A 24,823-nucleotide genomic window follows, 5' to 3' on the forward strand; every position below is an offset into this window, starting at 1 on the left:
GAGAGTCATCTGGGTCTCAAATAGGCTGCCCTTTTTTTTTTTAAGGTTCTAAGAAGGTCTCTGAAAGACTAATGTTGTGTGTGTGTGTATATATATATATTTTTTAACACAAGATATTTTACATTATATCTTAGCCTGCCAGAGGTAGAGATGTTGGTGAGACATGACTGCCTTCCTGTCATCATGCTGTACCACATTTTCCTTACTGCTTCCTGTTCTCATTTTAAAGTTAGTATGTGTAAAGAAAGAAACAGCACAAAAAATAAGGTAGTGGGATTCTAATAGACAGAGGTTTATTGATGTCTAAGCTAATAACTGCAGAGGTTAATGCTGCTTGTCGGTTCCCTGGGGTACCCTGACAAGTGATGCTGGATTTCTTGGAGAATTCAGACTGTTGGTTTCTTCATTTAAATTTTCAACCTCTTTTCATAAAGGGCCACATACAGGCTGAGTACCACAGGCAGCAAATCACAGATAAAGAAGCCTTGAATTCATACTGCAGGCCAGACAACTCACTTCGTGCTTAGGAAGGGGGAGGGCACAAGCCACAATCAGTGTGGACAAGCTAGCAGTATAAATAAACTTCCGTCAGATAGCCATCAACGCACCCTCCTTCCTTCTTCTCAGCTGCATGCATTAACTAAAGTAATCATAAGCCATCTATTTAATAAGTCATTCTAGAATCTTTGTCATAAATGGTGTTAAACTTATCTGAATATTTCCCATTACAACCTTTTTCTCTTTACTTTAAAAATCTGGAAAACAGTTGTCCTTCTCTTGTCTTAGAGTCTGCACAAATTCTTGACGATTACCAATCGTGTCTCTGAGATTGCATCTGCAATTTCTTTCAGAAGGCTTGGTGTGTAACTCATCTGAGCAGGAGACTTGAAATCATTTAAAATGACTAGATACTTTCTTTCACTTCACCTATTTGGGGCTTCAGTTTTCTCTTATGTTTGTTCTGCCATTTCTAATTTGAAAACCAGTCTTCTTGCCAATGAAGATAGAAGCAAACTGGCAGCTTAGCAGCTCTGCCCACTCTCTTTTAGCGTTCCCTGTATTCTGTCTGCTTACCTGGCACCCCACATTCTCTACCCCCCATCCAACAACGGTCCCTGTGCATCTCAAAGCAATATGTCAGAAATGGAATTCCACCATTCTCCCCTTTCCCTGCTCAAGTTGCCTCACACTGCGATTTCCTCATCTGATTTAGTGGTACTGCTCATCCACCCATCCACTGAGCCAAAAACATGGAAATCTTCCTAAACTCCTTCCTTTCCCTCACCTCCCCCACTGAACCAGTCAGCTGTCAATACCAGCTCCTACATATCTCACAAATCCTTCCTCTCTTCCCCATCCCCACTGCCATCACCATAGTTGCATCTTTGTAGTTTCTCTTCTCTACGTAGCTCTTCCCCACCTGCAACCATCTCCCACACTGTTACCACAAATCTGATGTGGTCATGCCCCTTCTTAAGAGGATTCATGGCTATTATTTGCCTTAAGGAGAAAGTTCAGACAACGGCATTAAGAACATGTGACTTGGGCTTCCCTGGTGGTGCAGTGGTTGAGAGTCCGCCTGCCGATGCAGGGGACACGGGTTCGTGCCCCGGTCCGGGAAGATCCCACATGCCGCGGAGCGGCTAGGCCCGTGAGCCATGGCCACTGAGCCTGCGCGTCTGGAGCCTGTGCTCCGCAACGGGAGAGGCCAAAACAGTGAGAGGCCCGCGTACTGCCAAAAAAAAAAAGAACATGTGACTTACTTCTCTCCGTACAGCCTTGTCTCCTGCCTCTCCACCACCCCTACACGTACTGTCTCAGCCTATCCAGCTACTTGCAGTTTTGCATGTGTCACCCCTCTCTTACCCCATGCCTTCAACTCTTAGAACATGCTGTTCTCATTACATGTGTGTCTCACTACCTTCTCATCACCCCTTTTTACCTGGCTCTTATAAACCCTTCAAGACTTCACTCCTTTGGGAATGCTTCCCTAACCTTCTATCATCTCCTGGGCTGATTTAGCCATCCCTATTCAATGATTCCGTACATTCTGTATGTAATTCCTCCCAGAGCATTTATCATGTTTGTATTATAATTGTTTACTTGCTGCCTCCTCCCAGCCTCACCCGATATATGAAGCCTGTGACAACTCAGAATAAGTGTTCCTTGACAGATTGAATGTGCAGATGAGGTAGTCTATCAAGATAGAAGGGGAAATTATAGCGGGTATAGTGGGAGATCCAGAATTTTAGATCGAGCAGGGACCTCATGAGGTCATTGCCAAGGTGACAACTCAGAAAGAGACAAACAAGCTTTTCATGTGGCAAGGCTACCTTGGCCTCTAGCTCTACTCAATCAGAGATGTTGAATCTGACTCCAGATAAAAGGTGTTACTGGAGCTTAAGAGAGACAAGAGAGAACCGTGCCATTTGGTTTTCTTTAAATGTGGAAAAAGAATGGTTCTCCCCACACAATTTCTTTTTCCTGACTCAGAGGGGGATGATGAGCATGAGCACACCAAAGGCAGAATTGTGTATCTCAGCACCGCGTGAAGCCTCCACCTTCCTTAAGCCCAGCTATTGCTTTTGCAGTGAGAAAATCCATGCAATTGAAGGCCCATGAAACTGGCTGAACACTCAGAGAGACACGTCCCTATGAAACTAACATTACGTTGTCAGGAACTGCATTTGCCTCTTCTGTGACATTATCAATAAGAAAGGGAGAGGTATTTCTTAACCACCAATGCCTCTGGGTGATGCTGGATATCTCTGCAGGCCATGGTTAGCAGCAGCTGATGTGCCCAGATAGATGTTTATTGATAGGAAACTAGATCAGTGGTGTCTCTTCATGGGGATGGGTAACTGACAAATGACAGGTTGATTAGTCAGTGACATTTGACCCATGGCTTCTATTGCTTGTGATGACTCACTTGCTTTCCTAGTCACTGTATCCAAAGAAGCCCAGATTCCAAATCAACACCTCGAGGGAGAGCATTACAGAGCTGAGTGACTAACACTTTCTCCATCTAAGAGGGAGGAGATCTGGCAGTTCTGGAACCTCTTCCTCTGGGGGCCCAATCACAAGGTATACTGACTATAAAATTTCAGGTTTCTTTGTAGATGGTGAACACAGAGGCAAATGTCTCAAACATGGATTATCTTGATTACTGCATTCTTTATTCCTGAGAGAGGACAGAATTATTGTGTGGATAAGATTTCTTTTGTTTGTCTGTTTTCATCCACATAAACCATTTCTTCCTTTCCTGAGCGTTTCCCCTGTAGCTGGGTAGGCAAGCAGAGCTTCTTTCTTTCTTTTTTTTTTTTTTTATTTATGTATTTATTTATTTTCGGCTGTGTTGGGCCTTCGTTGCTGCGCATAGGCTTTCTCTAGTCACGGCGAGCGGGGGCTACTCTTCAGTGCAATGCGTGGGCTTTTCATTGTGGTGGCTTCTCGTTGCAGAGCACGGGCTCTAGGCGCACGGGCTTCAGTAGTTGCGGCATGCGGGCTCAGCAGTTGTGGCTCACGGGCTCTATAGCGCAGGCTCAGTAGTTGTGGCACGTGGGCTTAGCTGCTCCAAGGCATGTGGGATCTTCCTGGACCAGGGCTCGAACCCATGTCCCCACCCATGTCCCCTGCATTGGCAGGCGGATTCTTAACTGCTACACCACCAGGGAAGTCCCCAGCTTCTTTCTTGACAGACAATGCCCACAGCTAACCACAGTCAGTGGGAACCTAGTCCTGCTAGTGAGTCTGGTATGGCAAGTACCCTTGTGGATCCTGGAAAGGCTGACCTTGAAACCTGATCTCTGACTGTCTCCTCCTCCCTTCATTTTCTTTCATTCAACATTTTTTGAGCTTTTAACTGTGTGCTAGGCACTATTCTAAACCCTGGGGCTACAGCATTGAATCCAGAAAACAAACATCAGTTTTCTCACAGAACTGACATTCTTGTTGGGGGAGGGGGCAGTGGTGGATAACCAGTAAACAACACTATTTGTAATATGTCAGATATTTCAAAGATGGAGCCATCAGAAGGGAGGACTAGGGGTTGGAGACAGCACAGCTTTAGATTGGGTGTTCAGGAAGGTCTCACTGTGCAGAGCCTGAAGGATGGGAAGAGTAAGCCATTGGGGGACCTGGGGGATGAGCCTCACAGGCAGAGTGCCAAGGCCCCGAGGCAGAGCACGTGAGGCAGGTTGCAGGAGCAGCAAGGAGGCCAGGGTGGCTGGAGTAGAGTGAGGGAGGGGAGGAGAGTAAGAGGCAAGGCGATGGAGGTGACTTGCAGAGGTGACAGCCCTGAGATGTTTTGTTACTGTTTCTATATTCAGTCACCAGCTCCCCAAACCATCCCACCCACCACCACAAACCCATCCCAGTGTTTCATTAGCACCATTAGAGGAGAGTTTTCTTTGCTGAGGAGAGGAGGGGAGGAGCTGGGGAGCCATCGTGCCTTTAGGAGCCACCTTCTTTGTTCCTGACCAGCCTTTGTCCAGTCAGCTCCCAGGAAAGAGACAGCGGGAGGCGTCCTAGTCCTTGCAGTTTATATGAAACTTTCTCCCCATCTTTGGTGTTTATTTCTCTTTCCCAAGAGCCAGAGCAGGCAGTATAACTTGGAAATAAAGGAGTTTGTCTTTGTTTTGTTGCTAGGTTTACAGGCACAGTGTAACTTGTTCATTTTATTTGAGAGAAAAAGAGAGAAGTTGCCTGGAATGTGCCTTAAAAGTGGGTAACTAGTAGTAATTATATTATTTTCATGCCTTTTTTAAAAACATTAAAATTTAAATAACAGGAAATCTTCAGAGGCCTGACCACATAAAACGACCACATAGTAACTAACCAAATCTACCTAAGTCTTAGTTTATAGTCCCTCTGTCGCCTTAGTTTAAGACTTATTATCTTTCTACTTGCTAATCATGATATCCTTTTAAGTATTTTCAGGTTAGTATGAGAAATCACATATGCTGTGCATTAGGCATGTGTATTACCCAGTCTTTTTCAGCTAGTAAGTGACAGCACTTTGTTGAAACCCTCATTATTAGTCAATTAAATTAACAATTCTTACATTAGCTTGAAAATGATGGTTTTGTAATTGATAATGCAGTACTGTAAGTAAAATACCCGTAATGCTTTAACTAACCTAATTGTGAGTAGGTAGGCTGTTGGAAGATGAAACAGTGCAGGTAGATGCAACTAAATAAACCCATAGTCTCTCTGGGTGTTATGAGGATTAAGGAGTTAATGACACAAAAATATTTTGAGTTCCTCAGTTGGAAAATGTTATATGAATATAATATGTTAGGACAAAATGGATCTAACCCAAAGTATGTTCTTGGTGGGTATCCATAATCTCTTTAGTCTGTCGGGAGGAGGTTTTTACTTTGCAATAGGAAAAAAAACCCAGTTCTACCACTTATAAAAGTTAATCTGGCACAGAATTTCTGAACCACAAATCAGTTTATGCCTTGCAGTTATTAAACATAGATAAAACAAAGCAATAGAAAGTTAATCCTTTTTAAAAAAAAATTAGATATGTCGCTGTGCTCCTTATTCATCCCAGCATATACTTCCTTCTCTTGGAGCTGTTAAGCCCACACCCAGTTCAGCTGCCCTTTCACTATTGTGTGGCTGCAACCATTCTAGATTATCTGTTCAGTTTGTAAATCAGAAATCCCTTTTTCACTGCTGTTTTTCCTTCTTCCCACTGCTGACCACCCTGCCAAGCTATTGCTCATCCACTTCCCTCCCAAGGATAAGCACAGAAAAGAAAAAGGAGAGGAATCACAAACCATTCCATTTTGTGTCCTGTTTAATAGCTCCAAATGAAGGCTTAGTCCATGAAGGTGGGGAGAGAAATTGAACCAATGACTCAAATGATGTTTTGTAATTATTTGAGTATTTTCTATGTCTGTGCAGCCCTCAAGTTCTTGTAGAACCACAGATAATCTCAAGTTGAAGATAGTGATTGTAGTATTGCGATGGACTTGGGTCTTTGCAATGATTTCCAAGTGCCTAGTACAGTACTCTGTGCTGTGAGTACTCAATAAACACTCATTGACTGAGCTGACAACATAGAATGTTGGTGCAACTAAAGGGAGTTCTGTCTATCAAATAAATTGGACATCATATTTGCTCAGTGTGTCTGTTCTAAGTATATGTGAGGAAACTGCTAAAGATCTGGCACCTCCAGCAAATGACTAAGACGAAACTCTGGTGTTAGGTGCTGACAGGAGCACAGGTAAGGACTCTTGCCTCAAGTTTCATGCTGCTTCCATTTCATTCTATCTGAGTGCTGCACAGGCAGGCATACATTTATTTACATTAGAACACCCTTCTTTGCAACCTAGAGAGCGAAAAGTTTCCTTTTTATAGTCTAAAGAATACAACAAACTTCTAAAAATATGACTCCTCTGGCTTGGATTAAGATTGCCTATAATTCTAGTCAAAATCGGAAAGATATTTTACCAAATTTGCTTCATATCAGTCATGTCACAGCCCTGAACCAAGGAGTTCTTCCTTGTCTTGCTGATCCATGATTTATTTACCAAACGTTTTTTCTCTCACAGCCTATCTGCATCGCACTAAAGTCTTCTCTTATCACCCTCAGACCTCAGAACTCTGGTTCCAAGGAAAATTGTTGAATAAAAAATTATAGTTTGTGGTTCTCAGTAGATGCTGGAGTCTGAACTGTCATGAATACTAAGGCGACCAGAAATCCTGGAGCCTGGAAACAGCAGAGTTTTGGCGAATGGTAAATATGTCTCAGCTAGTTTCATCCCAGATGTATCTCAAAACCAGAAAGTATTGCTATGGCAACTAAATTGCTTGTTAAAAATACAGGAGGGGGGCTAGAATTCAGATGTTCTTTGGAAAAACAGGAAAGGTTAAATGCTCTCCCCAAAAGTGTGTATGTGTTTGATTTACCTCACATGTCAACCATTTATTTTTCTTGAGCGATTAGAGGAGTTGACAACTAGTCATCATAAAATATAGCTGAATACATGAAAAGAAAAATCCTTTCAGTTTTCAAAGATTACCCATCAAGAAGACATTTTTACAGAGGATATCACCCCATTTGACACAATGTTTCATGCACAAATGTATGTTCAGTAATTATCCAGAATCGTTCATTTGATACCCCTCTGAAACAAATACTTTACCAGTATTGCTGTAAACAATCATTTTAAAAACTGGAATCATTCACCTTGGAAGATCAAATGAATGGAAAGCATCAACCTTCTCCTTCTGTGGTTTTACTTTGACAGATGTTCCAAACACTGCTTCCCCCAAGATCAGCCATACAGGATCACAGAAATGTGGCTGTTCTCTTCAGGGGTAGCAGAAGCATAGGACTTTCAGCAAATTCACCAAAATTTCTACAGATTTAATACATCAAATTGCTTGAATCTATCTTTTGAGTATTAAGTAAATGAAGCTATTCTGAAATCTGATGAAGGGTCACCTTCATTTAAGAAATTACTCCTTGAATTAATCCAAAACAGTAATCTATCTTTCAAAACCTTCAATCCTCAGATACTCTTAAATGAGAAATTTTTTTCCCGAGGAGCCCCAATTTGTCACCTTGTTAAGATGCTTTTGGTGCATCATGGTAGCACTTGATGTCTGTCTGTCTGTCTTGTCTCTCTCTCCTCTCCCTCTCTCCCTCTCTCTTTAAACTTTGCCCTTTGTAACCTGGTAACCACAGAGGCACTTGACCAAAACATTCTTGTATCTTTAGTGAAGAACCAGCAGAAGCACTGAGACAAGAAAAACTCTTCCACTTCCCCTTCTTGCTTCTTCCCCATCCATCCACTTCCATTCTGCATCCTTCTCTTAGGAAAAGTGATTATGATGACAGGCTGGTTGGTACCCCTCAAGGGCTCCTTTCAGCAACTTTCCTGGATGGCCTTAGCTCCCGCTGAGGAATCATTTTTTCTTCTGCTTTGTTACCTCTTTCAACAATGTGTCAGATTCAGTATAAGGAGTATTGGTTACATAGATAAATGCAGAGTGTGCTTTTACTTCTGCCTGTATTTTCTTTCCTGTGCCCTTAAGACCTAATGGTAAGGATCCTCTTTCTTCCTTTTACTTACGACGTCTGAAACCATGTCCCTCAGTGATTATGACATTACCACCCTTGCCACATTATCCTTTTACTGTAACCAAACACCAGTCAAGACTGTTTAGATTTTCCATACAATTTAATGGTCCTTTTAGTTGCCATGTCTTTCAGTAGCTCTGGAGTTTTAGCTGCTTCGCTGTCTCCATTTAAGATGTGAAGAGACTACAGTATAATTTGAGTTCCTTCTCTTTTTCTCTACCATCAACGTGGTGATACCACCAGTGCTAAAACTCTTCCTTCAAAGATTCCAGTTTGTTGCACAATCCTACAGAGCCTCTTATGGCCTTAAAAAGAAAATGAGAGAAGGCATTGTAGCTTCTGGTTCAACCCACTCTCATTTCTTAAGGATATAAATTATAGAACCCTTCATTAAATGCTATGGCTAAGACTTGACACATTAAAAATAAATGAATAAAAATTCATTTTTATTACTAGCCCTCATATGCTCCGAAGGAGCTTACGTTTAGCTGCAAATAACAAAAAACCTGATTAAGAAAGACTATTTATTAATTTATTTTTATTTTTTTATGGTTGCACCGTGTGGCTTGTGGGATCTTAGTTCCCCAACCAGAGATTGAACCTGGGCCCTCGGCAGTGAGACTGCAGAGTCCTAGCCACTGGACCACCAGGGAATTCCCAAGAAAGCCTTTTTAAATGTTTTTAAAACTATTTTGGTTTTGTTTTGCTTTTGTTTGTTTGTCTCGGTCTCACATAACAAAAAGTCTACAGGTGGGTGGCTGCTAGGATTGGTTCTGCAGTTCAGTGAGCTCTTTGATTTTCTTGGTCTTTTCTACTTGTATTTTTGCCTCAGAGAACAGGACAGCTGCTACAGCTTTACCTACCACATCTGCATTTAGGCAGGAAGAAGGAGGGCAAAGTGGTAAAAGTGTAAAGAGCCCTGCCAGTCAAGTCTGTCTCTTTTTATTAGGAAAAGCCAAAGCTTTATTTGAAGCCCCACCTAGCCGACTTCCATTTAGTTATCAGGCAGAACTATGTCATGCAGTCAGTCCTAGCACGTCTGGCAAAGAAGCTGAGGGTCATGGTAAGGAGTTGGCTCATCCAGTCAACAACTCTGCCACAGACACTACCTCCTGCTTGACATTTCACATCTACTTTGGAATTTTTATAGATCTCCATATTTTTTAAAAAACAGCTTTATTGAGATATAATCCATATACTGTACAATTTACCCATTTAAAATGTATAATTCAGGGGCTTCCCTGGTGGCGCAGTGGTTGAGAGTCCGCCTGCCGATGCAGGGGACGCGGGTTCGTGCCCCGGTCCAGGAGGATCCCACATGCCGCGGAGCGGCTGGGCCCGTGAGCCATGGCCACTGAGCCTGTGCGTCCGGAGCCTGTGCTCCGCAACGGGAGAGGCCACAACAGTGAGAGGCCCGCGTACCGCAAAATAAATAAATAAATAAATAAAATAAAATGTATAATTCAGTAGGTTTTTTTTCCATTTACTTTTTTTAATGCCCACAGCTTCTGGATGCATCTAAAACAGTAAATATAATAATTGTATTTTATATTATTCTCAGCTTCAAAAATTTTCTGTAAATAAAAAGCCTATATCTGCTTACTGGGTAATTCTGCTCCAAAGTGAGAAGCATTACTGATTATATATCTTTGATCTCTTATTCATGAAATTTACCTCTTGGAAAAAAACTTTAAGTTTCTGTTACAAATTGTTACCTAGCATTTAATTTACTGTGACTGATCTTCATGCTTTACCAGCAGAGTGATAGTGGATGCACCTAATAAAATTTGGGAGGCAGGCAAGATCCCAAGTACCCTCTGATCAAAAGGAGAATAAATTTTGTTTGGTGTGGTTTTACTCTAGTTAAGTTTATTTTAAACATTTCTGAATTTTTGTTAAAATTGTCAATCCATATGGAGTCTGTTAACCAGACATATTTGATTAACCAAAATACCTGTTTACCTAACCAGGTTATAGGGACTTGACTTTTTTTCTGTACATATAAAATTCTAATATCAGAAATTTCACTGTGTATCCATGTTATTATTTATTATTATTTTTTTTTAGTACACGGGCCTCTCACTGCTGTGGCCTCTCCCGTTGCGGAGCACAGGCTCCGGATGTGCAGCCTCAGCAGCCATGGCTCACGGACCCAGCCGCTCCATGGCATGTGGGATCTTCCCGGACCGGGGCACGAACCCGTGTCCCCTGCATCGGCAGGCGGACTCTCAACCACTGCGCCACCAGGGAAGCCCTATCCGTGTTATTTTGAAATGGTAGATTAAATTATGTCAAAAGTCCTGCTGGAAATAACATTTTCAGTTTTTAAAATTTTATTATTTTATTTTTATTTATTTATTTATTTATTTTTGGCTGTGTTGGGTCTTTGTTTCTGTGCGAGGGCTTTCTCTACTTGTGACGAGCACGGGCCACTCTTCATCGTGGTGCGCGGGCCTCTCACTGTCACGGCCTCTCTTGTTGCAGAGCACAAGCTCCAGACGCGCAGGCTCAGTACTTGTGGCTCACGGGCCTAGTTGCTCTGCGACATGTGGGATCCTCCCAGACCAGGGCTCAAACCTGTGTCCCCTGCATTGATAGGCAGACTCTCAACCACTGCGCCACCAGGGAAGCCCCACATTTTCAGTTTTTAAGATCTGGAGTTAAAACACTCATGCCCATCAGCCCTAGCATGAAAAGATACATTAAAAGACCTCTGGTTTTCTAAGGGGATTATTGGGGAATAACTGTCATACTACCTCCAGTCTTTTCCTCCTAAATCTTGGAATGTGGTGTTTGTAGGATTACAATGAATATTTCTAGTTTCTGGAACTTTTGAAATGTGAAGTACAGTAAGCGGGAAGGTGATTATAGCAATACCACAATTCTAGATCTTGGGAGAAAAAATTAAAATACCTTCTGCTTTTCCTACCAGCATTTCTTTGTGCCTTCCCCGATCCCCATTTCACTCCTCCCCAAAATGGTAGTTATGGTCAAAGCATTTAGTCCCTTTCTGGGGGAGATGCTGATCAGATGCATGAATTGGCAGGAACAAGAGTGGGCCACATTTCAGTGGAAGCACTTCTTGTGTCTCTTGTCTTCCACTAGGCCCTAAGTGGGATGGGCCAGGACTAATTCTCCTAGAAAGAGGCCCTGTCCTCCTTCTTTGTTTCTACCTCTCCCCATCTCTCTCTCTCCTCTCTTCTGTTCTCACAACAAGCACACCTATCCTTTCTTCTCCTTGGGCATTCTTACTTCCTCTTCTATCTTTTAGGGTGGCCAGGTAAGATTACTGCCTCAACCCAGGGATAGCTCAGTGCTAGGCAGCAGGGGACCATGATCTCTCCTGTACTCACTCTGTTTTGGTGGTACTAAAATGTGTATTGGGTTGATCCTTCCTTAAATTGTAGTGGTAAAAAGCAAGAATAAGTTTTGGGTGTGGAAAAGGGACAGAACAGGCCTCCTAGCTTGCTTTGGGTGAAGCTGTTCAGGCATAACCAACTTGGGGAAAAGGAGTGCTTATGCCTTTTGATTAGGGTTTTGGGTCAAAAATTCTACTAGCAGTAAAGTGTCCCTTTGCTTCCCACTTGCTGGGACTTTCCTTGGCATGTACTTACCTCAAGAACCTTGTGGGAAGGAGTAGTTGCAGTCTAAGATAATAGATCTTGTTCCTAATCCTCTTAGGCATATATCATTTAATTGTCCCCCGATGTCTAATGCATACCCTTGTCAATTTTCTTCTTGATATCTCACTTTCTGTATTCACTTCTTCTCTAAGGTTTAAAATAATAATAAACATCTATAATCAAATAGTGTCTTTATTAGGAAGCTCTTGATAGTCCTATTAGGAATAGATAAAGCATTATCTATAGAGAATTGTTTGAGAATTGGCAGTGACCCAATAAATAATATCTTGTTGATAATAACATTCTTAGTAGAATAGGTAAATTGCTTTGTCATGATTGTGTTCACTATAGTGAGATTTTAGCTGTATATTTTAGACTCAGGGAAAAAGTAGAGAATTCACGGCGATTATTTGGGACTATTTGGGAAGAACATGGAAATAGAGTCATCCATTTAAAACTGGTTTCATTAAAGATTCCAAATGAGTAGTTTTGTTAAAACACTAAGCAGCAAAATGTTTTTATTGTTTTGTGGTCATAGACTGTCCTGGTCAGGTATTCTTGTAAGATGCTTTTTATAATCACACTAGACAGCACTGGAGAGATAGCAAGGGGATAGAGCCTTGTAAATCCATTTTCTCCTGGTGACCAATAAACAACCCTGTCTACCTAATTGGTGTGGCTTAGTCTGTGATGTCATCTTCCCATATAACTGAGATATTAGTGTTTTACTGCTGTCATATTAACTGCCTTATTGACTCTATAACTTTTGTGTGTGTATTACTTATTGACTTTAAACGTCTCTATAACTTCTTCACCCTACCCTGCTGCCTCCATGCTATTTAGTAGAGATCTGGAGGGTGGTGGTCAGTGTCTGTTCTGCTTGCAAATATCTTCAGTTTGAGAATGTAGCGCCTGGGCACTTCCATCAGTTCTGGGAACAGAGAGGGTTTGGGAATGGAATTTTCAGGTTTTCATTTTTAATTGGAATTTTTCTCCCTCCCTTCCTTCCTTCCTTTTCTTTTACTCTTAGCAGAAATACCAGAAACTTGGGGTGAAAAGCAAGCCAAGAATTATCGGTACAGTTGTCACAGTAACAGCGATGGGATTAGGACTATAGCAGAATCTAAAAACTCCGTGTGGAATTTGCTACATGAAAATCTATTGAAACACTTTCAACAGAATAAAGGGATTTTAGCCATTTCTGGGCTAAGCTCAGCTTTAAACTATATCTTTATTTCTTACCTTGGTGCCGTAAATCTTTACTGTTCAGTAAGAAGAGCTTTAGTTTTCTGTCTATTCCTGGCACTGGCAACCCTTTTCCAAAAAGGGACAGATAGTAACTTTAGGCTTTGTATGCTATAGTCTCTGTCACCACTGCTCAACTCTGGTGAGAGAACATGGCTGTGTTCCATTAAAACTTTATTTACAAGAAGAGGCAGCCACAGGCCATAGTTTACCAATGCTCTATCTATTCAGCTCCTTTCCTCACTAAGAACTCTAGTCCATAAAGGCAAAAGTGAAGAATTAGGGAACTCATTTGCCGTTCATGGTTTCAAAAAATGTGAATAATAATATTTATAAGCCTGTTATTAAAAGATATGAACATTAATATCAGCATTTAGTTTGGGGTCAAGATATACACCATGACCCAGTGGTTTTTCCTTCTCTGTTTTATGGGGGATGGGCCTGGGGGGCTGCCACAGTAGGAAGTCTGGCAGATGAGGCTTCAGCCCCAAAGCTGACCTTAGTAGAGCAGTTCTGCTTTTATCTGTTACGGGTATTGATATTCTTCTAAGACGTTGTTTGTAAAAGGGGTTCTGCTACTAAAGAATATTTTTGAAAATATTGGTTCACGTTTTTTGCATTTAGTAAACACCTTTTTATTATGGATACTTTATAAGAAGTACCAAAGGATCTATCATGTATTACTTTGTAATTAAAAGAAAAAAAAATTAAAGAAACAAGGAACCACAGATCATCCAAGTTAGAATCTGTTTCCCTCTCTTCCGCTACCCTCACACCCCGTTTAACAGATTATAAATCTGAGAGGATAAGGTTGCAAATTAGAAGCAGAGTTGGGACTCTTGTCCCATCTGATGGCACTGCTGCATATTGCCTTGGAATGTCCTTGTGTCCATCAGAGGCTGAAGGAGAGTTAGTGGAGCCCTTTGTGGTCCAAATAAGCTGAGGAGATAACTTGATCTAGAATGTCACTGAAGCTACACCATTTTCTTCTTCCTTGCTCATATTCCTTCTTCCTTTGACTTGCCAGGATCCCCCAAGCTCCTAAATGCCCTAAGCTATTAGGGCACGAACGGTGCTTACAGCTGGAACAGTTCTAGCACCAGCTCCTGGGAAATGACCCCCAGAGATATCTCCCTGCCCCTGACACTTAAACATTGATTGTCTGAAGAGTGTTAAGTTATGACAGTTTCATGTGTGACTCAGACCGGCTGCCTTAACCAAGTCCCCTTATGCCTTAGCCAGGTCCCCTCAGCATGAATCTCAGTGTTGATCTTGGGGATTCAGTACCAGAGTGGGAGGATCCTGAGAAGTCTGTGATCTCACCACTTTGGGCATGATTCCTTCCCTGGTTTGTGAGGTTCTTAATCTTTTCTGCCTATACCTTTCTGAATGTGAGTCAGGGTAGTGATGTAAAGTGGGGTGGTGTGAGGTGTTTGTGTGTGTGTGTGTGTGTGTGTGTGTGTGTGTGTGTGTACGCTCGCATGCCTGCATTGGGTGCCTGCGTGGTACCAGAACTGTGTTCTTGGGATGCCTGTGTAGGTCCTATCAGCCAAGCAAGAAGAAAGTAAAAAGGGGTCCAACAGATAGGGCTGTGGGGCACAGGGGAGATAAATGTTTGTTTTTCTTGATGAGGAAGGATAAGCCAGATGAACAAAAGAAACAGTTTAATTCACAGAGTACAGTATTCTAATGAAGCCTCATGCTGTGCTTGAGTCAAAGTGGCAAGTCTCGCTGCAGCAGGGCCTTAGATGGATATGAGTGATTTATTCATCTCTGCCTCCTTCACTCAGATTTTCTCCTTTCAGCCATCCAATATCCATCACCTGAAAGCCCAGTTCCTGTATAGGAGTTCACCCTGGTAGCTTGCCTGGAATACATTTTGAAGGATTAGTGTACATGGCATGGAGACTGGCCCCTGTGCCCGGCATACTCTTGTGAATATTCATGTCAGCACCTGGGAGGGTTATTTCTAAAAAGGCAGCTCATGCAGAATACATTCCAAAGACTGAGTGTTTTTCTCTTGTCTGACGATCCTTCAACCAAACAAACGTGGGAGGCAGGGGGGAGAAGCTATTCTGCAATTCTGGTGAGTATTTATGAGACAGAAACTGCACCCTCACATCTTCTGCACAAGTGAGAGAACCCACGACCCTATCCCATTCACAGCCTTTGCCTGGGCCTCCCACTCTGGGGAAATAGCATAGGTGATTCCAGAAAAAAAAAGGCAACTGCCCGTTTAGGCTTTGGTCCTGTAACCCACACCAGTTTGATTTAATTATGGCTGTGTAGCAGTTAGAAGAGTTAGAGTTATTAATGTTCAGTTGAAAACATTTGAATTAAAACTTATGATCCCAGCTTTGAAGACCTGGATCAAGAAAACTGTTCTGAGTGGCCGGTGATCAAAAGAATTCCATTGAAAAACATAATTAGCTGTTTTTCCCTCTAGCTGTTATAAAAAAATTACATAAAATCTCACTTTTTTTCTTGCTTTTTGCCATTCTTCAAAAGATTTATCACACGGTTATTTATTAAATTGATTAATTATCTTTTGTTTATAAGTACTTACCATTGTTAGGATTCTCACTTTTACATATTTGTGAAGAAGATGCTATTATTATAATATTATTCTCATTAATGTCTTTATTTTAATGGTATATCATGTACCACATGGAGGATTATGATTTGTCAGATACCTCAAACTTCAAATAGAATAATCTACTTATTCTAAGTGTTTAAATTTTATAGCACTTGCAACTTATTATAGTTTTATTTTTCTGTTTTAGAGTGTAGTCGTTTTCATGTGAAAGCCTTCACAGAAGAATTTCGTGAGGGAAGTTCATTAGAGAAGGGATTTAAAGGGAAGAAATTTAGGCCGGGTGAATATGAGGGAGAGCTCAGGAAAGCATTTCTTGCAGGACCTAATGGGATAAATACGAGACTTGGGAATGCAACAGGAGGAAAGCAGCCACTTAGTGGAGAGAGGATCTGAAGGAGGAATGAGCCAGGGCCAGCACACGCGGTACTGCGGAAGGAGCACGGGGGTTTAGATTGGATGGGCAAGTGTTTTAAAATCATTTTCAGAAAGAGCTCAGAACTTTGTAGAGGGTGCCCTGTGGGGAAAAGAAGATGATTCGAAGCTGGAGCAAAGGTTGAAACCCAGATCTGATTTGGGTGAAAAGGTGAAAAGGTCAGGCTGGTAAGAAAGAGAGAGTTGTGGGAAGATAGTACTGGCAGTGTTCAGAGAGACCAGAGAAGAGATTTGGTGAGAACAAAAATAAAGAGATTACATGACCGAATAGGAAGAGTTTTGCCTTGTAGTTCATCCCTGCTGGAATGTTCTCTTGCCTATAGTATTCGGAGTCTAGCCTTCCCACCTTGTTTTGCCCTTCCATTCTCTCCCTTTATCACCAGGTTGAGAGAATACAGAGATCTGCCTGTAGCTAAAGTGTGAGTTCTCCCACAGATACAGATTCCTATGAAAACCTGACCCAAGGGACTGAAAAGGAACTGTAGAGCTTATTAAATTCCCCTTTGGCTCTGCTTCTTGGTGCTTCATAGGCTGTGTGCATGTGGGCACATATTTGCAAGTGGTCAGAGGAGGGGCAGGAGAAGGAGCTCAAGAAATGAAATAGTAGGGGCTTCCCCAGTGGCGCAGTGGTTGAGAGTCCGCCTGCCGATGCAGGGGATGCGGGTTCGTGCCCCAGTCCGGGAAGATCCCACATGTCGCGGAGCGGCTGGGCCTGTGAGCCATGGCCGCTGAGCCTGCGCGTCCGGAGCCTGTGCTCCACAACGGGAGAGGCCACAACAGTGAGCGGCCCACGTACCGCAAAAAAAAAAAAAAAAAAAAAAAATGAAATAGTAGTCAGAGTTGGTACATTTCATAAATTATCTCTTCACTGAGACTCTCCAGAAGGGCGTGGAGGTAGAGGACTGGCTGGGGGTGTGTTCGGATTGAAATGTAACTCAGGCTATAGAGCCTTAAAAGATGCTGTGCTGGGGCTTCCCTGGTGGCACAGTGGTTGAGAGTCCGCCTGCCGATGCAGGGGGCATGGGTTTGTGCCCCGGTCTGGGAGGATCCCGCATGCCGCCGAGCGGCTGGGCCCGTGAGCCATGGCCGCTGAGCCTGCGCGTCCGGAGCCTGTGCTCCGCGGCGGGAGAGGCCACAATGGTGAGAGGCCCACGTACTGCAAAAAATAAATAAATAAAATTTTTTTAAAAATTAAAAAAAAAAAAGATGCTGTGCTGCTAGCTCATAATGTGAGAAGGGTGATTTACCTGTAGTTCCGTCTCCTTTCCATCATCGTCTCCTGTCCTGTCCCCACGTCTCCTTCAGTTCAATCCAGTAGAGCTTATGATCTGTAAGGCACTGTGCTGGGGACGACGAGCCATGCATGGTCCTGACTGGACTTGGTCCTGCAAGCTGAAGGGGGTGTGGGGTGGGGATTGGGTGGTGTTATGCAGGGAACCTGGAACCAGGTGACTTTGCTCCCCTGCCACACTGGGGCCACTTGTTCTACAAGGGTCAGAGGTGTAAGTAAAGATCCAAGAAGGAAAACCCCTACCACTCAACTGACAGATGAATGAGTTTGGAGCTATTTAACATGCCTGTCCCTTCTTCTCACTCTCCTAATAATATCATAGAATTGTGGACAGGGGAAAGGAAAGCTCACATAAATGCATACTGCCTTCAGCTGTTAACGGAAGAAACTGATTCTGACCTTTTAAAATCACAACAGCCCCTAATAGAAAATGAAGCTGAAATGGAGCTGGACTTGATCCCTAAGGAGCTAAGCCCTGTGGTCTGGGCAGGACCTCTCCATTTCTACCTCTTACACATCCTTTTCCGATCCTACTGTTGAGCCAAATCGGGCCAGGCTCACTGACTGTATACACGTCATGATGAGGAAGCTGCTGAGATCAAGGAAGCTAGCCTTGCTGCGGAGAGGGGAACTGATGACGCCAAATTTAAACGCAGGGAGAGATCTGTAAAGGCCGCATACCAACTTAGAGTGCCACTGCCGAAGAGGTCTGCCACTGCCGAAGAGGTCTGTAACGGTCTTTTAAAATGTAACGAGACCGTTTGAAATGGTTCCCAGTATTTTTGATGCCAACATCCCGCTTAAGGAAGGGGCTGTATTGAAAAGAGTCACCTTGGAAAATAAAAGAAAACTGCTTTTCTTCTCAAGGGCTGTTTGGCCTGGACAAAATTTTCTCATATATCCACACTGAAAACATAAAATGAAAGAATTTTCATCAAATTGGACTGTGTAGGATGAAATCTAAGCCTAGGCCAAAACTTTCTTATTAATAAAGGGTTTGCCAAGTGATTGCCCAAGCAATCTTTTTTACAGATTATTCAATGTTTAGCTCATGTAAAAGAATTAACCAAGTAACTTAGAAAAATAGATTTGCATTGAAAGCAGGAAATGTGCTGATTATAAATTGTTTTTTTTCCAAATGCGATAATGTATGCAAAAACATTTTGAAACCGTTGAGGTCTGTGTGAATGTGAGGTGAGATTATGATTAGCTCTTCACCATTCTTTCCACACTCAGTGTTTTCTGAATATTGCAGCTGCAGCCATGTTGTTTGGTAGTATGCTGTTACCTTTTATGTCATCACCTAAAACTTGAAATTAAAAACTTAGTCCCTTCAAGGAGTGAAATGATGGTCTCAATTAGCTGTTAAAAGTTGGTAGTTTTGTATTGTCTCAAAGTTGTGTCCCATCCAGCTTTCCATGTAGCCGTATCCTGCAGGTATATTCTCCACTGGCATTTCTCCACTTTCAGATAACTCACCTGAATTATACTGTACAGAACATAAGATTTGATGGGAGGAAGGCCCCTCCTTTTATCCCCCCCCTTTCTCAGTGAACTAGCCTATGCGGTGGAGCCCGCGTGTACACATAACCTCACCTTTCCTCATCCTGGGGCTTCAGTGACTGAACACAGAAGCTGCATATGCCAGACAGCCGAGAGCTTGCGCTTACCTTTTCCCTTGCCGGCTGCAAAAGAAGATTATTTAGCCAGTGTCATTATTTCTTCCTCTCTTAGAGAAGTCACTCTCTAAGATATATGAGAGATTAAACAACGTCAGACAGTACGTGGACTCTGACTAACGTATTTCCCAAGTTCCCCTTCCATCTGTCGAGCAGTCTGTGTTTTCTTCTTCTCCTGGTGTCCCCTTTCCCCTGAGAGGTTGTGGCCCACTTAGAGGCAGGGCCCCCGTGGTGGCTGCTCCTCAGGGGTTCCCGTGTCTGGAATCTGCAGGGCAGCTACCTGGTCCGCTGCACACGCGTTGTTAAAGCGCTGGCTCTCAGTTCCAGTCTCCCGCTGAGAATCTCACTTTGGGCCTGTGGCCTCCAGCAAGCTTGACCTTGCTCCCCACCTGAGGAGGAAGCTACATAATTGAACCCTGTGACAGCTGACAATAGGATCCCTCTTATCTTTGGGAAAATCCCAGTTTCTCACCAGTAAAGTTGTTCCTCTGAAACTGTACTGACTTCTGGCAGCTGTTACAGGCTCCCTCCTGCCTCACAATAGCAGAGATTAAAACAGAGCCTCTAACATGATGTTTGTCTTTCTGCTCCTCATTCAGAAGAGTGAGAACTGTACTCTTCTGAATGAGGTGAAAGCACTGAAATTTTCCCTTGTGACCAGAACTTCATACCTTTCTCCCTCACCTTCATGCCCATCACATCCGTTCTTTTGCGTCATGACCTCCCGTCCCTCTCTATTCTGAAAGGTAGTCAGCCCCCTCTGACCCCACTTAACTCCTCAGCAGCCTGAAGTGGTAAATACTCTTAACTACCCTTCACTTCCCCGATCCTGCACTGTCTCTTCCTTGTCACTGTCGATCCTGCTTTCTTCCCTCCTGTTCCCTCGGTGCCACTGCGGAAGAGAGTCACAACCCACGCTGATTGCTCCATCTTCGAAAGCCCCTCCCTGCAGCTCGGCCAGCCTCACAGAGCCTATTCCAGCACCTGTTTTGCCTTTTCACCCCACACTGCAGTCCTCGCACTCTTGGCTTCCACAAGGGATCTCCTTCATGTTTGAATGAAAAGGTTGCTGTCCAGAGTGAGCCTCCTCACCACCCCTGTTCTTCACTGCATAGTCTCTCTGGTCTCGTAGCCATCCCGTCATCATTGTCATCCTCATCATCGGAATGTCTGCTCTTTTCGTGCACTCTGCTAGGAACTTATCTTAGGCCCTTTTGTTTCCAAGCTGCAGAAACCAAGTAAAGATGGCTTAAGTCCTAAATGGTGAGTTTATTAAAGTGATTGGGAAATTTCTCATGGAACACTAGGGCAGGAACTCTGGTGGCTCCCATAGGGACTAAAATCAGATGTTGGAATCCTGCGAGGGACCCAGACAGCCCTCCCTGGGCCATACCATCTGTCTTCTTGCTTCTCACCGCAGATGACTTTCTTTACTTCTTTGAGCTTCTGATGAAAGAGGGTCACTCCAGAATGTCTACATTTTTATCATCATTTTAAGTGAACAGAGCCAATTATGCTAAAATCTTACATAATTCTAAATTTTTGATATGAAATCTGATTGGCCCACCAGGGGTCATATGTCTTCCTGTAATGCAACTGGGTCTACAGAACTCAGGAACCCCCTACATATAACCTCAAGGTTGGGCCAGAAATAGTTCTCAAAGAGAGGAGTTACTGGGACTTCCCTGGCGGTCCATTGGTTAAGACTCTGTGCTTCCACTGCAGGGGGCACAGGTTCAGGAACTAAGATCCCATGCATGCTGCACGGCACGGCCAATAAATAGAGAGAGAGAGAGAGAAATAAAGAGGAGTTACTACATAAAGGACAGATATACCCCCAAAAACCCCAAACCCCTGTACTGCATAGGCTGTTGCAGAAAATTACAAAATGTTGGAACTAGAAGAGCGACTTGCCTAATGTCACTTAGTCAGTGCTCAATAAATATTTGTTGAATTGTTGAATGGAAGACAATTATTTCTGAAGAACTTAATTTCTGAAGATTTTTAACAAAGAATAGTCTGTGCAAATTTTTGAGGTCAGAAGTAGCTTTGACTTTGAGAGATTGGAAATGGATTTTATGATAAATTATTATTTTATGACTAATATCTTGGCAGTTGATCTTCCCTTAGTTGTCTGTTTTCACCCAAATGGGAAAACTCAGCAAGAGCAGCAGCCTTGACCCCTGGCCTTCCAGTGGAGTCTCCCACGAACAATGGACAGTTAGAAGCAGGCAAAACAGACACTTGCTGCTGATCTAAAAGACACCAATTCAATGGAGAAGCTGTTGATCTCAAGTGTTAAACCTCAGCCATTGTTCACAATCTGGCACAGAATTAATCCCTTAAGAAAAGTATGAAAAAAATGCCATTCAGCACAACATAGTTTGTCATCGCATGCATAATGCAGACTTTCCAATTAGAATGCTATAATTTGGAAACTTTCTTCACAGACTGATGAGAGAGCAATTATTTTAAAAAAGGGAAAACTCAGTCCACTGGGTTTGCCTCAAGTCACTTCTGACTCAAGTCACAAAGACAAGAGTTTTGAAAACATATTCGCTATTGAATTTTGTATCAAAACACCAGCAAGGAGAGCAATTAGTTGCTGTAAACTGAACCCCAGTAATCAATGGTATGCAGCCAGCCAGAGCACTTATGGAAGATGTAAGCAAAATCACATCTGCTAATCAATTTAAAAAAGCCCAGCTCTTCACTGCTTTTCAGGGAAATTCCACAATGAGAATAAGGAAGATGGAGGAGACGGTATTTCATATCACCAGGCATTTCATGCAGTGCTCATTAGGTGGAGGGGTTTGTGGCCACAGCTAAACACAGATTTGAGCTGCATCAATAGATCTTGGCTTGCAGCTTCCTTTATTCAGCCCCTTTGAAAATGGCTTCTGATGTGTGGGTGGGGGGATGTCGGGTATGTTTAAGGAGCTACTCTCAATTAACGTCAGAGGGAGTGTGTCTGTCCTGGGCCAGCTCACCGGGCAGACCTTTTCCGGCAGATTACAAATCGGAAATATTGCTGTGTTGTTGCAGGTGCAAAGATAGGGGAACAGACTTTGCTGGCAGGGAAAGAAGTGAAGGGAATTGGTGGGCTTTACAGTTGTGCCTTATTAGAACAAAATTTCTCTCCATGGGCAAAAAAGAGATTGAGCCAATTTTTCCTTTAGTGTCCTTAAGCTGTGCTTGCTTTTTTTTCAGTTGAATCAACAGAGGGGTTTTCATTCCCGGCTAAGCCTACATTCCAAGCAAATATGCACCCTAGCACATAAATTAGAACCCCTTTCATATAGAGAACAAACTAGTGGCTACCAGTGGGGGGGGAAGGGGAGGGTGAGGGGCAATATAGGGGTAGAGGATTTAAAAATGGCTATTATGGGATTATATGAAATCATGTGTGTGAAATTTTTGAAAATTGTAGAGCACTATAGAATTTGAAGAATCTTTCATTCAATTTAAAGAAAAGAATCTCTCTTAAAAACTCCTATGTGTAGGTGAGTCTGAGCCCTTGCTTGACAACCTGAGATCCATCAGTGTCCCTTTTCCACTCAGGAGTCACCGTGACCCTGCATTTCCAGCCCCCAAGGACTCTTAATAGAGGAATAAAGAGGAGATGTCTCAACTGGTATGTGCACTTGGCTGCTGTTCAGAAAAAAGAATTTAGGCCAGGAGAAATTATTGAGGTAAAGATTGATAGAGTAGGCTAATAAAAATTAGTATCTTCATCATGCAAACTGTGATAGGCAGTGGATTAATATCCTTTAAATATAAAGGGCATCTTGTAAGTCATTAACAAAAGGATAAATATAAGTAGAAAATGGGTAAAACGTTCAAGTTCAATGATAAGTAAACGACAAATTAAAATAATGAGAGATATTTCATCTATCAAATTGGCAGCATTTTTAAAGGTAATATACAATATTGGTGATGATGCACAGAACAGGCGTTTTTATACACTGCTGGTAATGTGAGTATAAATTGGTGCAGACTGTCGTTGCAGGTGAGGGGACAGGTGTGCAGCTGTTCTATAGTACATATCAAGGCCTCATAAGCCCTGCTCCAGGAGTTCCGCTTCTAGCGACTTTCAAAGGCAATAACCATAGATTTAGCTTAAGAATGCTCATAACAGAGGTTTCATAACAGTGCAATATTATCAACTACGTAAATGTCCAACAGTAAGAGACTAAGTAAATTATGGGACATCCACACAGTGAAATTCTATGAAACCAGTACATATGATGAGGAAGAATATTTGATGATGCAAAAAAAAGATATTCATAATAGGTCATTAAGCAAAGAAGCAATTTGCACCATGTGTATGTGTTTACAAAATTACTGGAATTACAAGTGATCTTCATTTTACCTTGAAAGAAATTGGAGGACTTTATAGAATAAGTTACTGTAACTTTTTCCATGAAACATTTTTCCATGAAAAGTATTTTTCCATGAAAAATATTTTTCCATGAAATATTTGAAGATCTGGTTAGATTTTATCCCAAAAGGGACTGATTATTTTCATTTGGATACACTGGTAGAAGCACTAACTCATGATTATCCAGAATGATATGGATTATGATAAACCTGGCTCTCCATAAATAATCCAAAATTCCATTGGGAAACAGCTTCAACGTCACCTCCCAAAAAGCCTGTTACCAGGGCTGTTCAATAAAGAGAATGGTTAATTATTTTGAAGTTTTTTTTCCTGGTTTTAATCTACTCTGGCAGAGTTATGAATGATTTCAGCCCAGAACATATATGGAACATATGCTATAAACAGAGCCCACATGTTTGGAGTAGAATTTTTTAAAAACAGAGAGATCAACGATCTTTCTAAAAGGTTTATATTCATTCTGAGAGCCAAACATAGAAGCAAAAATTACATTTTTAAAAGTTACTAAGTATAAATTAATATAAGCTAACTGCATAAAAGTGCTGAGAGACTAGAGTAATATTTGAGGAAATGACTAATGAGGGAAATGATTCACTTTCTTATCACGCACACTGGTATAATCTAAAAGTAGAATTATTGGACACTAAAAACAATAGGGTGGATTCCTGTCTGATTGATTCAGAGTACTTTGAGAGATTAAATACTTAGGTGAGTTCAAGAGAATCAGTAGCATGTACAGTATTACACATCTGTTTATGCTTTCCAAAACCTTTTAACAGTTTTCTCTACTTAAAAGATAAATTCTAACCTATTAAGTAGTGTGTACTATCATTGATAGCAAACAAAATTACAATTGAAAATCAGGAACTAAGGGGAAAGCAGAACACAGTGGCATTTCTAATCCTTAGTAATAGCTTTAGAGGTGACACTAAACTGAACTTGTGCAAAGGACTGTCATTGATTGTAATTGCAGGATTAAGGAGAAATAATACAAACTACTTTTGTAGAGTGATGGGTTATAGGTTGTAAACTATGACCCAGATACATAACCTGGGAGTAAAGGAAACATTTGACAGCAGAGTACAGAAAGGGGCTTTGGTCAGGACACCAGGTTGGAACCCTCACTGAGTTTAGATAAACTACTTAACAGCTTTAAGCCTCACTTTCACCATATATAATTTGATGAGAATAATAATGCTTGCTAAGAGGACTTTTGGAAAGATTTAATAAGTTACGTAGAGCATTTAGCATAGGGCCTGGTACATGGTAAGCATTACAGAAACGTTGGCCATTATAATAATAATGATCATTGTTGTTATTGTTACAAATGATCTACTATTTGCTCAGCAAATATTCATTGAGTGTAGGCTCTGTGTGAGAGTCTGTGCCAAGTCCTGCGTGTGGAAAAACCAATAAGACATAGACACTGTCTTCAGGGAGCTCACTCTGTTCTAGCTGGT

At 42.1% G+C, this 24,823-nt stretch overlaps 1 protein-coding gene across 1 annotated transcript in view; it reads left to right on the forward strand.

Annotated features, from left to right (window-relative positions):
• BTBD9 (BTB domain containing 9) overlaps window positions 1-24,823 on the forward strand; it is a 412,761-nt gene that overhangs the window by 307,770 nt on the left and 80,168 nt on the right. The gene's annotated exons all lie outside the window — the stretch shown is intronic.

Source organism: Delphinus delphis, chromosome 10 (assembly GCF_949987515.2).
Source record: "Delphinus delphis chromosome 10, mDelDel1.2, whole genome shotgun sequence".
NCBI classification, from domain to species: domain Eukaryota; kingdom Metazoa; phylum Chordata; class Mammalia; order Artiodactyla; family Delphinidae; genus Delphinus; species Delphinus delphis.